Source organism: Saccopteryx bilineata, chromosome 2, assembly GCF_036850765.1.
Source record: "Saccopteryx bilineata isolate mSacBil1 chromosome 2, mSacBil1_pri_phased_curated, whole genome shotgun sequence".
Classification (NCBI taxonomy): domain Eukaryota; kingdom Metazoa; phylum Chordata; class Mammalia; order Chiroptera; family Emballonuridae; genus Saccopteryx; species Saccopteryx bilineata.
In genome coordinates, this window is record NC_089491.1 from 293879031 (window position 1) to 293893986 (window position 14956).

Genomic DNA, 14956 nt, shown 5'->3' on the forward strand with positions numbered 1-14956 from the left:
CCCATCATCCGTGTAATTTAGGACCGGTTAACTCAAATATTGTTTAAACGTGTGTCCTGATTCAAACTCGTGGTTCTGATAAGTAATCATTTGCATCAGGATACCAGCATCTGCAGGGACGGTTCTTTCTCTTGCTTTCTTTTCATTCCACCTTAAAACATCTGCGAAGACCGAAAGAAGCCAGCCCACATTTTAACTCCGCCCACCAAGGACCAGACTAACTTCTCTGTGGTCCCAAACTCTAATCTAAAGGATCCTGACAGAAAGCTAGAGGCGTTAAGGAGCCCGAAGAAGCTCTTGTAACTCTGGGAACAGTAAGCAATATATTTACTCTTCCCCCACTCCACTCCACTTCTCTCTCCCACCCTCCTTAGCTTTCAGTTTGTATCTTGGAAGAAGGAAAGGACGGAAGGAAATCTAGTAGTCACTATTTTAAAAAGTGTGCCAGTCCTCTGCCTTTTGAAATGTGACAGATCGGGGACTTAATCCTCCTCTAACAAATGCCAGTTTGAAGGGGTCTAAATGCACTGTGGAGTCGAAAGATAAAGGTGTTTCCTTCACTTAACAGCGCGAAAGAAAGCCAACACCAACACTGAAAAGGGCAGAGAGGTGTTGCTTATTAGAACTACACGTGATGCCACCCCCTGGTCACAGATCCCTGTGCTTGAGCCGCGTGTGTTTGACAGCCCCATGCTGTTTAGCCACCAAATTTGTGGAATCATTTGAGTTTGAATTAAAAAATAGTCATTTCGGTCACTTATGCAAAAAAAAAAAAACTTCTAGGTATTTAATGTGTTGCAGTGTTATGCTGGGGGGCGGGGGGAGTCAATATTGAAAAATTAATTGTAAAATGACTGGTATTCTGATTCGCCTTTTCCTAAGGTAGTGGGCATGCCCGGAGAACCGAGCTCCGAACTAGACAGTGGAAAAGATTTGATCAAATAATAATTACATTTTGAGTGTGAATATTTTTAGTAATTTTATTTTCGAAGAAGCAGTAAAAAGGCATTGGGATTGAAAGAATAGTGGCATAGTCTGTCTGGGTCTCCTACAGCTTATAATCATTTTAGTCATAAAAGTAATGATGTTCACCTCGGAAACTAAAACAAGAGATGCTCTTCCTATTGGTTGATGACGTAAGCACTTATTCAGCTGAGGCAGAGGGAGAGTCCCGGAGGCATACCTGTTGGATGGGTGTCAATTCTAAGCTATGATATATGCATTTTTAACCCTTTCAGGAGAATTTGTAGTTTGTTTTGTTTCTGTGTGTTGCTATATGTGAAACTATAGCCCAAGACGTATTTGCAGAGAGTGGCAGTGAAATAAACCCTGCGAAGAGTTTTCAAATTATATTCCAGAGGTCCCTAGACCCTGCCAATCAAGTTTGATGTTGGGATAAGAAACAGGTTATTTGCTTCTTTCATTGAGCAGAGGAAGAGTTAAATTTTAAATTAAGCAATAATTGTGAAATGCCTAGAGGAGTGTTTAATCTGCATTTGCCCACAGCAGCTTTACAAAAACTTCCTGTAGGGGAAGCACATTTTATGGGACAAGAAACTAAGAATTCTATTCAATAATTTTCCTTTTCCTAATGAAATATAAATGCAAAATACTTCAAAATGATTCACAACATTAAAAAGAGATCACTCTTGAAGTACTTTGCACTTATGTGAAAGTTTACAACATAGATATAATTTGGCCTGTTTTTAACCATCATTCCTAGTGTCACTTGCTTAGAAAGCAAAGTCATGAGACCAGATCATTTGCATATTAAAAGTATGTTCCAGGAATAAAAAAGAGGAAGACAATTAGCTATGGTTCCTTTTCCTCTCCTATGCCTTTTACTTACCATCAGTTTTTTTTCTTCCTCTTGACTGCCAACTTTATAGCTTTAGTTGCTCTCAACTAAAGAGACCCTTTCATAAGTATTATGAAAGCTGCGGACCCTTCCCTAGAATACTGCACATAAGCTCCCCTACCATGCACAAATTAGGAAATAGCTTTTGGAAGTTCATACCCCTCCTCCCAAGAAACAATTCACGTCACAGGAAAATGTAGTATTTCTCAGAACTTTGTAGTTTTCTGATAATATTAAATAATTAGCAAATCATTTTACTTATAAGTAAAGACTTACCTTACAGTGACTATTGCAGGGCCTGTATTGTTCGCTCATTTGTTAGCGTTCTGGAACTCGACGCAATTTGGTGTAATGGAAAAAACTACTTGTCTGGAAACCAAGTGACCTAGATTCTAGACTTAACCCCAATAAATAACTAGCTGCACAATGTTACGCTTGCCATTTTTCTCTAACATTTGATACTTTTTATTGCTGAATGCAGTAAGCAAAACATAGTAGAAAAAAGGTACAAGTTATTTTTAATTGACTTGTAGGAAGTCTATATTTGGTCTTTCATTCCAAAATTCCTAACTAGATATTTCAGCATGCTTATGTTTTACAAGTCATTTATTACAAAGATAATTCATGCTCACTGTTTAAGTTTTATTAAATATAGACAATTTCAAAGAATTAAACAGTTACTTATAACCCCCAAAGGGGTAGCTACTTTTATAATGTCATTCATTCATTTATTCAATCAATAAATATTTATTGAGTAACTAGCATGCATCAGCAAAGAGACAGGAATTGATGTTTGTACACTTAGACATTTTTCTATACTTCTAAACTTTTTTTATACATGCATTCACATGTAGGTGTTATAAAATTGTGATCATACTTGCTAAAAGATAAAATGGGGCATATTAAAAATTTTAAGAGTTTACTTGAGCAAAGATCAATTGGAATGAGGCGATGCAAAGCTAGAAGTGATTAGGAGCACTTTGCCAACAAGATATTGGGGCAGAGACTTATAGAGAAAAAGTAGAAGCAAAATAAGGAAGTTATTGATTGGCCAAAGCTTAAAGCTTAGTTGGTTATTTGTGATTGGTTGTCCTTAGTTTTCAATTTTGTAACTTTGAGGCATTTACAGGGTTAGATTTTGGCTTGCTTGTGTAGGCTGCCATGGTGTGAAAGTTGTCTCAGACTAATGATGGCCTCCTTGTTTAAATAATTTAATATATTGTTCATCATTCTGTTTTATAACATGCTTCCTCCTCAATCATGAAATTTTCCATTTAAACGTTTTTTTGTACTCGTGCAATATTTTGTATTTATGTATATCTTAAACAAATATCATTGAGTTCCTACTATATGTTACACACTGTGCAAATAATGTCAATCCATCCATGAGTGAGAGTATGGTTCTCACCATGATGTAATTTTAATCTGTGGAAATGAGCTGGCAGATTATTATTACCTGTTGGATATTTAGATAGATTACAGTTTTCCACTGTAATAATAAATGATGTTTCAGCTAAGACCTCTCACATAAATGTGTATACACATCTTTGCTCACTTCCTTTAGATAGATTCTTTTTTCTTTTTCAGTGACAAAGACAGAGAGAGGGACAGACAGACAGGAAGGGAGAGAGATGGGAAGCATCAACTCATTGTTGTGGCACTCTAGTTGTTCATTGATTGATTTCTCATATGTGCCTTAGTGTGTGTGTGTGTGTGGGGGGGCTCCAGGTGAGCCAGTGACCCCTTGCTCAAGCCAACGACTTTGGGCTTCAAGCTAGCTGTCGACCTCAGGGTTTGCAATTTGGGTCCTTTGCATCCCAGGTCAACGCTCTATCCACTGTGCCACCACCTGGTCAGGTATTGGATAGATTCTTATAAGTGTATATATGTATACATATATTCCAGGTTTTAACAAAAGTTCCATTACTTACAAGGTGAACCAGTAATTGCTTTAGTAATACATTCTTTTCTCAACTGTAAAATAGAAATCTAATAATAAGTGATTATCTGGAGGATTTCTAAAAATATTTTGCAGTATGTCATGGAATGCTAGTTATTATTTTTGCCATTTTGTTCTTGACAAAGATTGTATCCATTTATAAGCAGTATAAGAAAGTAGAATTTCCCTAAGTCAGCATTGTATTATCGCTCAAATACTACAACCAACGAAGTAAAAATTAGACATTGTTATATGAAAATGGTATCTCATTTAAATTTGCATTTTTTTTTAGAAATAAGGTTGAATAGCCCTGGCCGGTTGGCTCAGCGGTAGAGCATCGGCCTGGTGCGCGGGGGACCCGGGTTCGATTCCCGGCCAGGGCACATAGGAGAAGCGCCCATTTGCTTCTCCACCCCCCTCCTTCCTCTCTGTCTCTCTCTTCCCCTCCCACAGCCAAGGCTCCATTGGAGCAAAGATGGCCCAGGCACTGGGGATGGCTCCTTGGCCTCTGCCCCAGGTGCTAGAGTGGCTCTGGTAGCGGCAGAGCGACGCCTGAAGGGGCAGAGCGTCGCCCCAAGTGGGCGTGCTGGGTGGATCCTGGTCGGGCGCATGCGGGAATCTGTCTGTCTCTCCCCGTTTCCAGCTTCAGAAAAATACAAAAAAAAAAAAAAAAAAAAGAAAGAAAGAAAAAAAGAAAGAAGGTTGAATAATGTTCAAAATGGCCACTTACATGTTTATGTTTATGAATTGCCTCTTTCAATGTGAGTTTTAAATCTTTTTTCAATTCTAATTTCTAGTTTAGTAAATATCAGTAGATATAACTTACATGCTCAAAGACCCTTTGGGATCCTCAGTTTTGAAGAGCGTCAAGGGTCTTAACATTGAAGGCTAAATTTTGAACTGGAAATAGAAGTTTTGAAAGCTGCTTTTCTAAATTTTGGGGGATTGACTTTATTGTTTCCTGAAACTCCTTTAAAAATGGCTGAGATGCATAGAAAAATGAAAGCAATCCATTTTTATTCCATAGACTGTCATATTCTTCAAAATTAGGGAAATTGAAGCGGGTTTTGAGAAGAAGTCCAAAATCTTTGTAGGCTCTCCCACACCTCCAGTGACATCCAGATTTGCTCAATGTTGAGGAAAATAACTAAGAATTACATGGTTATTCCTAATAAAGCTTTCATAAAAAAGATAGCATTCATGTTCATCACAAACCAACTTAGAGAAAATGAATTTAAATTTTAATGAACTCTTCATTTTCTACTCTGACAATTTGGAGACTGACAGTTGTGTGAACCAAAAAATTGGTTTTTGTGTTCTTTTCCAAGACAGTAAATAGAGCAAATAGTGTTCTGTTCTTTTAATACCATCCATGCCTGAGAAAAAGAGATGCCCCAATTTTTGTCACTCTGGTTTGTGATCCTGTTTTTGATTCTCTCTGATTTTTTTTAATTGTAGTTTTTGTTTTTTTAAATTATTTTTATTTATTCATTTTAGAGAAGATATATATATATATATATATATATATATATATATATATATATATATATATAGAGAGAGAGAGAGAGAGAGAGAGAGAAGGGGGGGAGGAGCAGGAAGCATCAACTCCCATATGTGCCTTGACCAGGCAAGCCCAGGGTTTCAAACTGGCGACTTCAGCATTTCCAGGTCAACGCCTGATCCACTCTGCCACCACAGGTCAGGCTGATTCTCTCTGATTTTTTGTCTATCCTTAGAACAGTCTTTGAAAATAGTTCTCTCTCTTCTATACAAGTATAAAATAAACTTAAATAATTCAGTGCTCACAAGAAGCAGACTTGTAAAGCCACATTACCAGCCTAATCACTTATTTAATGAATTCAAATGACTAGAGAAACTCAACAAACACTTATAAGTGATCCTTATCAGAGTTTAAGGACCTCTGGGTTAAAGCTGACAGGCTGATAGCTTCTTAGCACATGCAGTTGTAAATCAGCACTCCATTTTCCTTACTCTTTCTCCTCCTTTGCTTGACTTTGGAGTCAGTCTTCAGGCAAATTTAGGTATTTTAGGTAACAGCATGTTTTGAATTAGAACACAAATATGTCATTTGTAATAGGTGTAATTTTAGTACTCTACAGTACAGAAAATGCATATGTTTATAACACTCAGCCTACACTTGCTTAGTTTTTCAATTTTGTGATTTCTTAATTTACAATGTTTTCTGATTATCTAATTTGAAAAGAAATGTCCAAGTCTTATGATTTCCATTTTGATGCATTGCAGATGCTTTAGTTGAATAATTGATTAATTGGCTTGTGTTTTTAGTTTCGATGTGTGTTCTTTTTAAGACTGTCAGCCTCTTCCTATTTTTCTTAACATCAGAAAAGTTATTGGGAAAGGTCGGAAAGTACAGGTTTCCATATTAACTCAATTGTTCTTCTCTTTTAACTGGATTACTGATTGACTTAATAGAGAAGATTGCACAAACATTTAAAAATGTTTGAAGCCCTGGCCGGTTGGCTCAGCGGTAGAGCGTCAGCCTGGCGTGCGGGGGGGCCCGGGTTTGATTCCTGGCCAGGGCACATAGGAGAAGCGCCCATTTGCTTCTCCCCCCCCCCCCACCTTCCTCTCTGTCTCTCTCTTCCCCTCCCGCAGCCAAGGCTCCATTGGAGCAAAGATGGCCCGGGCGCTGGGGATGGCTCCTTGGCCTCTGCCCCAGGCGCTAGAGTGGCTCTGGTTGCAACAAGGCGACGCCCCGGAGGGGCAGAGCATCGCCCCCTGGTGGGCAGAGCGTCGCCCCTGGTGGGCGTGCCGGGTGGATCCCAGTCGGGCGCATGCGGGAGTCTGTCTGACTGTCTCTCCCCATTTCCAGCTTCAGAAAAATACAAAAAAAAAAAAAAAATGTTTGAAAAAATAGCAAATGATCTAGAATTTTGGTCCTGTCTGGATTGTTCAGTTGGTTAGAGCATCGCTCTGAAGTACAGACGTGGCCAGTTTGATCCCTGTCAGGGCCCAGACAGGAACAGTTTGATATTTCTATCTCTTTCTCTCCCTTCCTCTTTCTCTCAAATAAATAAATTAAAAAAAATAGAATTTGAATTTTGAACCTATTTACCATTTTATATAGATATATGCTTATTTAAGGAGATTAGGTATATAAAGTTTTATCTAAAAATACAAAACAGACATGTTACAAGTTACAGAAAAAGTGCTGATTTTACCAGAGGTTTTATTTTCATTAGGGAACAGAGAATTCTCTGAAAATATTCCAAGCATAACCTACAGAGCCCGTTGTTCTTTTTATTTACCCTGGAAGTTGGCATAGAACTTTTGTATTAAAATGGTTACTCTGACCTTGGATTAATCATTTATAAAAAAATAATTACTATTATTTTACTTTTCTGAACAATTCAGTAGCTTATGGTAAATCAGACATTCCTTTTCAAGGGTAACAACTCACATTAGTTGTAAAATGGTTTCTTATAAACTTGTATACCTGATTAATAAATAATACATAGTAAGTAGGTCAACTTTGAGTGCTGGATGCAACTGTGTCACTAGAAACATTAAGTCAGCAGATGGTTTCTGAAGTTCAGTCAGTAAATTGACATACTTCCTATTTGCCCCATACTTCAATGCCCACAGCTTTAACAAGATTAGCAAATTGAGTTTAGTACGTGGGCAATAAACTGGGATGTAAGGCTCTCTATGGAAGGAGGTATTGTTGCTGAATTCTTGGGCCTGTGATTGTGGCGGAGACAATGTCTTCCTGGGATAGTTGATATCCCAGATAAATGGTGTCAAGTGTTCTTCAGGATTTCATTTTTTATTTATTGAAACAAAAGGGTAATCTCTTTTGTGGGCTTTTTATATGCAGTGTATAAGTATAATATTATGGACGTATTAAAAAAAGTAATGTAGAGCAATTCTGTAAGAATTTATCAAGAAGCGACATAGGGGAAAGTACTTAAAGATGCGTGCACTTATGGGGACATCTTGTATAAACTCCTGCATCTGTGAATAAGACTTCATAATATCCCTGTGATATCTACCACAGATATCAAACTGGTAAAAACTTTCTTCCCATTCAGCTGTCATGAAGAACAGGCACATAAATTTAAAATTGATTGAGGTCATGAACTTAGATCTCACAGAGATATGACTAAGGCATTTCTATTATTCTAAATCCTACTTCCCATGTGCAATGGTAACTCAAACACAGATAATAATTTTAAAATATTGTTAAATCTTTGATTCTTAGAAGACTAACATATGTATTTAGGAAGCTTTCTCATAGCAAATATTCTAAATTGAAGAGATTTAATTAACCAATTGGTTAATTAAAAACTTAATTACAAAAATTTTAAATGGTTACTTCTAATCTGCTTGCTACGTGGCACTTATTTTTTGAGGGGCAACAACTAGGGATTTCTATTTAAAATATATAAAAGTTTAGCCTGACCTGTGGTGGCACAGTGGATCAAGTGTCGATCTGGAATGCTGAGGTTGCCAATTCAAAACCCCGGGCTCTCCTGGTCAAGGCACATGTAGGAGTTGATGCTTCCTGCTCCTCCCCACACCTTCTTTCTCTCTCTCTATTTCTATCTCTCTGTCTCTCTTCTCTAAAATGAATAAATAAATAAAAATAAAGTGCTTGACTTTAGAAAAAAAAGATGTAGCTATAAAATATATAAAAGTTTACAATATTTACATGGGTTTGATTTTTACCCTTATCTCTAATGATGTTTCTGTTTGATGAAAGGCAACACAAAATAATTTTGTGGGACTCATTTAGTATTTGCAGAAATTCTTACTCTTTGTTTAAATAATATTTTAGATCAACCAATTGACTGGGTTAATTAATACCTTATGTCTCAATGAAAAGAACACTTAGAAAAATTACAATTTTCTGCAAGAAAAGTAATTTCTAGATACTATTTTATTAATTTGTACAGTATAGCTAGAAAAATAGTAGGAAATGTATTTTTTAATACTTAAGAAAAAGAACAGATATTATAGAAAGAAATTTAGATAGCCTGTTCTCTTTTTTACTTAAGAATTGTACCTATTGGGCAAAAAAAAAAAAAAATGCAGATGCTATTATCTACCAGGAATTGATCACTGGGCTGCATGCATTTTTTCCATGATCAATTCAGTAAGTTTTAATTAATACTGACTACGTGCTAGGTGTGATGCCAAATTTAGGTAACACCTGAGTGAATAAAGCAAGTATGGTTAATTCCCTCTTGGAGGAAAGAAACAGTAATTAAGCAAACAATAAACAGATAATAAAAGAAGCAAATGAACTTTAACAGAAGAATATAACTGGGGGAGGAGGTGAAAGATGGAAAGATTTTGCTGAGAAGTAGAGTTTAAGCCAAGATGAGAGGGATGAGAAGCCTTTCCTGGGAGCTGAATGGAGTGACAGTGGTGTGAGTCAAGGTGGAGGCTCCAGGCAGAGAACAGTGTGGCTCCAGGCAGAGAACAGTGTGGGTAAATCAGCCTGCAAAGAAGCAACCAAGAAACCAGGCCAGAAAACCAGGGATTGGGGCAAAGCAAAGTGTGGAAAGTGGTTCCAGAGAAGCAGAGGGTAGAAAAGTGACGGTCACATTTGAAAACTTGGTGGTCATGAGAGATCTTGATTAAGAGCAGTTTCAGTGGACGGAACAGACTGAGAAGGAAGGGGAAGTGAGGACTTGGAGGATCGGGTTTAGTGTGAGCAAATGGCCCTTTTGAGAAATCTGTCGGTGAAACACAGCCTAACAATGGAGACCCGGAGTAAGAGGAGAATATGGAGAGAATGGAGTAGAGGGAGACAACAGGTTTGCCCATTGGAGTGTGCGATAGAAAGTAAGGTCTGATGACTCAGAAAAGAAAGAGGTGGCCATCAGAGTGAAGTACTTGAGGAAGAGAGAGGGATTTTGCATCCGGAGAAGCAACATGTGGAGCCAGGTCTGTAACAGGAGTGGGAACTTTGCCCCTTTTGTGTACGTGTGAAGGAGTTTGCAGATCTGCTGGGGGGAAGATGAGAAACTTCCCTTCGGTGCCTTCTGTTTTCTTAGCGAAGGGAAATGAGGTCACCAGTTATAAGTGGGGTGGAGATGGGGGTGGGGTGAGAGACTTGAAAGGAGGAAGAAAGTCATTTTCTAGAGTGGGAGTGCCAAATTCACTGGAGAACCCTGGAAAGAGGCTGTGTAGTGTTGAGAACTTCTTTGAGTTTTGAGAATGTGAACCTAAAACTGCAACCAGGGTGCCTGGTTACGTGGTTTTTCTCCAGTTGTGTTACCCTGTTGGGAGCAAACCCAGAGAAGCTAGAATGGCTGAGAATAGCTAAGTGCTTCAGGAGTGGGAGTTTTGAAAGAAGGAAAGAAAGAAAGAAAGAAAGAAAGAAAGAAAGAAAGAAAGAAAGAAAGAAGGAAGGAAGGAAGGAAGGAAGGAAGGAAGGAAGGAAGGAAGGAACGAAGGAAGGAAGGAAGAAGGGAGGGAGGGAGGGAGGGAGGGAGGAAGGAAGGAAGGAAGGAAGGAAGGAAGGAAGGAAGGAAGGAAGGAAGGAAGGAAGGAGAAAGGAAGAAAGGAGGAAAGAAAGAAAGAAGGAAGGAAGGAAGGAAGGAAGGAAGGAAGGAAGGAAGGAAGGAAGGAAAGAAGAAAAGAAAGAAAGAAAGAAAGAAAGAAAGAAAGAAAGAAAGAAAGAAAGAAAGAAAGAAAGAAAGAAAGAAAGAAAGAAAATCTGAAATCCTTAACATGAATGACCAGGACACTAAGCAAAAACACAAAACGTAAATTCATAAAACAAAAATGCATAGACAATCATGAGCTTGTAGATTAAACATTCTTTTATCCAAGGTAATTATTAACCAGTAGGAAGTAGTCACAAATTAGCTTGAGTTCAGCATTTGGTAGGAAGAAATTGAGTCTTTGTTTCTTCCAAATTCCTGTTGAAGTCCTTACTTAACCAATTGTTAAACCCAGTTTGGTTCTATACTTTACTGAATCTCAATGCCTTTGCCTGTTCCAGGAGCTGGTGGCTACACTTGTCATTTTAAGTGCTGATTGTTATACTGTTGCCTCGCCTGCCTTTATTGGATACCTAGCTAACATCTTGTGTCTGGTTTATAGCACATCTCTCAGCTTTCCTTAGCTTTTGACTACTTCTCCAGGTTCCTGAGGGCTTTACACTATTTGAATAATTACCGCTCCACCACATAAAGATGACTAAAACATTACATTTTAAGAATCAACCATCAAAAAAGAGGGTATTTATTTTACAGCCGGCTACCAGGATATTCTTCCTTCTTCAGCCTGACAATAAATCCTTCATTTTACAACTGAAAGGCACTTCCTTTTCTTTTTCAATCCTTAGAGCTTTCGAGAACAGCTTGGTATTAAAAAACAAAATTCAACCAAGTAAATTTAAAGATCTAATTGGCTTTATTAAACAATTTATGAATTGGGCAGGATCTCATTTAACAAGCAGAAAAGAGCATCTATGACAGTGGTGGGCAATCTTTTGAGCTTGGTGTGTCAAAATTCACCAAAAAACTGAGCATAGGCCCTGGCCAGTTGGCTCAGTGGTACAGCGTCAGCCTGGCGTGTGGGGGACCCGGGTTCGATTCCCGGCCAGGGCACATAGGAGAAGCGCCCATTTGCTTCTCCACCCCCCCCCCCTTCCTCTCTGTCTCTCTCTTCCCCTCCCACAGCCAAGGCTCCATTGGAGCAAAGATGGCCTGGGTGCTGGGGATGGCTCTTTGGCCTCTGCCCCAGGTGCTAGAGTGGCTCTGGTCGCAACAGAGCAACGCCCCGGAGGGGCAGAGCATCGCCCCTGGTGGGCGTGCCGGGTGGATCCCGGTCGGGCGCATGCAGGAGTCTGTCTGACTGTCTCTCCCTGTTTCCAGCTTTAGAAAAATACAAAAAAACAAAACAAAACAAAACAAAACAAAAAAACTGAGCATAACTCAGGTGGTGTGTCACTTCGAGAAAAAAACTATAATTTTTGCAATATTTATAGTTTAACAAAAATGTTTTGGCCTACAGACCTCCGGCACAGAGTATCTACACTACAGCAAATATTTTATCCTCAGCTACTGCACCTGGCCGTGCAGGAGCCAAGGATGAAACGTCCTTCTCAGCATGCGGCCCCGTACTTCTCTGGTATGCGGCCGCATGTCATCGAAAATGGCTACGCGTGTCATAGGTTCGCCATCACGGATCTAGGAGCTGTAGAAAGTGAAAGGCTTTTATAGGCAGAGTAGAACAAGGAAGTTTCTAAGAAAGAGTGGATAATTTCAGGCAAGGTCACCTTCTTTTGGGTGAAAGGGTTAGGGTCTGTCATGTACCTCATACACACTGACAGGGTAATTCCACATTGACCAGTTAAAGGTCACATTTCTGCAAGAATTTGCAGCTACAGTTAGGCCTTGGTGAGCTGATATGGGGCTTAGCACAAGTGACTCCATTTTGGACCTGTTGTTTCTTTTTAAACACTGTTTACCATAATTAAAATAATATATTTTCAAGAACTAAAATAATATTATTGAAATACTGACTCTTTTATTTCTAAGATTTCATTTATTGATTTTACAGAGAGGAGGGTGAGGTGAACAAGAAGCATCAGTTCATAGTTGCTTCACCTTAGTTGTTCATCGGTTGCTTGTCACATGTGCTTTGACCGGGCAAGCACAGGGTTTTGAACCCATGACCTCAGCATTCCAGATCAATGCTTTATCCACTGCGCCACCACAGGTCAGGTGAAATATTAACTCTTATATTTCCTCAAAGCTTTAACAAAACTCATTTTTTAAAAAAGATTCATTAGCCATTTTTCATAAATCCTCTTAACATTAAGATGCTTTAGTCTCTCACTAACGATGGACAGGCGCTTCCGTGAATGGAAGCGATGAGTTCGTGTGGGCGAAGCTGGGCAGCATGGTGAGAAGGGGAAGCTCTTTGTGGTCTGATGGCACGGAGTTGGCTTCTAGTTCAGTTGTCTTCCAGATGCATTTATGGCCTGGCACCCAGAAGGTTCTTCTTTGCCCGCCTTTCCTCCTATTTCCGCGAGACATGCCGTGAATTGGGAAGTCATTCTGCACTTTATTCCGGACACTTTCCGTATTTTTTTAGGCTGTGGTTTAGGTATAGTTATCGAGCTGCTTCCTGTCCTAAATGAAGAAAAGAGAATAACATTGTTTTTGTTCCCTATTTTCATAAAACTCACTGAGGCATCATATCTCACCAGCAGAATCTCAACCAAAACATTCTTAAAATTTTACTGATAGCCTTTAGGCTGTATTCTAGCTTGCTCATCAATGGTTGAAAATAACACGAGTTTCATATTTTGGAGCAAATGACAGTTTCTAGTTGATTTCAACCTGTGTTTAGATAGGTAACACCTAAATATTCACATTGTGCTTGCATGTTTATTATGGTGCTAGCCAAGGTTGATAGTATGAGAATAAATAATTGGTTTTCTATTATTTCACCGTTTATTGTGTTGTAAGTTCTTCTGTCCTCAATATTTTTACATTGAACTTTAGAACTCTGTAGGTGTACTCTACAGAAGTAGAGGGAGGGACTATGACACAGAGCTCCAAAGCTTATTGAAACGATCATTTAAGTGGTCTTCTAGACTGCATGGACTCCATATATTTCGATATAATTTGTTTCCTTTGTAATCCAGTGTTTTACTTCATGAATTTTATATGTGTATCAAGAGTTCCCTGGGCTTCAACCAGGCTGCCAAAGTGATCCATACTACAGAACAAACAAACAATTCCTTAAGATACTCCTTTCAAATGCATACTTTCTACTTACAGAGCTCTTAATCCTGCAAATGACTGGGTTTCCTGGTTACTTCAAAAGTTAACTGTCATTCACAGTGTCTAGAAGTGTATTTTAAAACTTCTTACAACCTGACAAAAGAATGGCGAACTTGAACTCCTCTTACTTGCTTCTGTGGAATGCTCGTCTGGTTTAACTTCACCGTAACACCTGACATGGGCAGGCATGCGGCCCTGCTGATCTTCCACCCCTCCCATGACATTTTTCTGTCCATTTTTTCCCACTTGGAGATCATTGTCGACATTCCTACTTTAACTACAAGATCAACCTAACCCACATGAAACATTAAAGGCAGTGTGACAGTTTTCCTGGGGGTTTTCCCAAGACTGTTTACTTTAGAAAAAATATACTGTATGGCTTTCCCTGCTGTGGCAATCAAGTACGTCATAAAAGAAGGCTGCAATTAAGGAGGGAGTGGAAGCCCCAACAACTCACAAATGCTCCCTAAGGGAGAATATTGTAAACTGTCTGGTCCAGAGAGGGAAAGCTGGAGAAATAAAGGTGCTTCTCAAAGCACATGCCTGGTCCTAGCCTTTTGTATCACCTTGGTAGATATATTTTAAAAGTGTTAACAACAAGTGCATCACCATTATCAGTTTCTTTTAAGTGGAAGGTGGAATGTTATTCTACATTTTCTCAAAATGAACTTAATATAGCTAACGCTTGTCAACGGGACATTATTCCATAGTGGTCTGTGTGGGGAGAAGAATTTTGGAAACAATCCATCTAGTGTTTGTAAGTAAACATTTTATAACTATGATTCAATCCAAGGAAGTATAAAAGATGAAAACGACTTTTTAAAAGCTTTATCTGATGAATCATTTAAAGAAATTCAGTTATTCACTGCCCTCAAACTCGTATCTTGCATCTAGCAACAAATAATAACGTGGCAACTTAAAATTTCAGTCAAATTAAAATTTACCTATATGTTCTTTTTTATTTTGTCTGTATTTCCTTTTTAGCCTGAGTATGTGTGTGGGGATGCATTGCAGGGGATAGGAAGGGGTGCTGGAAGTAGTCTAAGATCAAAGTGTCAGCGGATTTGCTTTCTTCTGAGGCCTCTTCCGTTGGCTTACAGATGGTCACCTTCTCCTTGTGTCCTCACATGGTCTTTCCTCTGTGAGGAATTAAAAGAGAGATGCATTCAGTTGTTCTCTCCCTGGGTGAGCTTAGATAGATTTGTTTATACCTTTAGGCCTTTGCTTAACCGTTTGCATGTTGAAGTTCTATCTAGGTGGTGATTATGAATATTTGCTTCTAGTTCCAAAATTGTGTGACCTAAAATATAGCCTGAATGGCTGCTTTATTTTTGGCTGCCAGGAGGTGAAACAATGGAAAATAAC

General features: G+C 38.8%; 1 protein-coding gene across 1 annotated transcript in view; it reads left to right on the forward strand.

Moving 5' to 3' along the window:
* The first annotated feature begins 218 nt into the window (after positions 1-218).
* The window catches only part of PLA2G4A (phospholipase A2 group IVA), a 153323-nt gene continuing 138585 nt past the window's right edge, over positions 219-14956 (forward strand). The window contains exon 1 of the mRNA XM_066261359.1: positions 219-314. The gene's annotated coding sequence lies outside the window, so the exon portion shown is untranslated. The remainder of the gene's footprint in view (positions 315-14956) is intronic.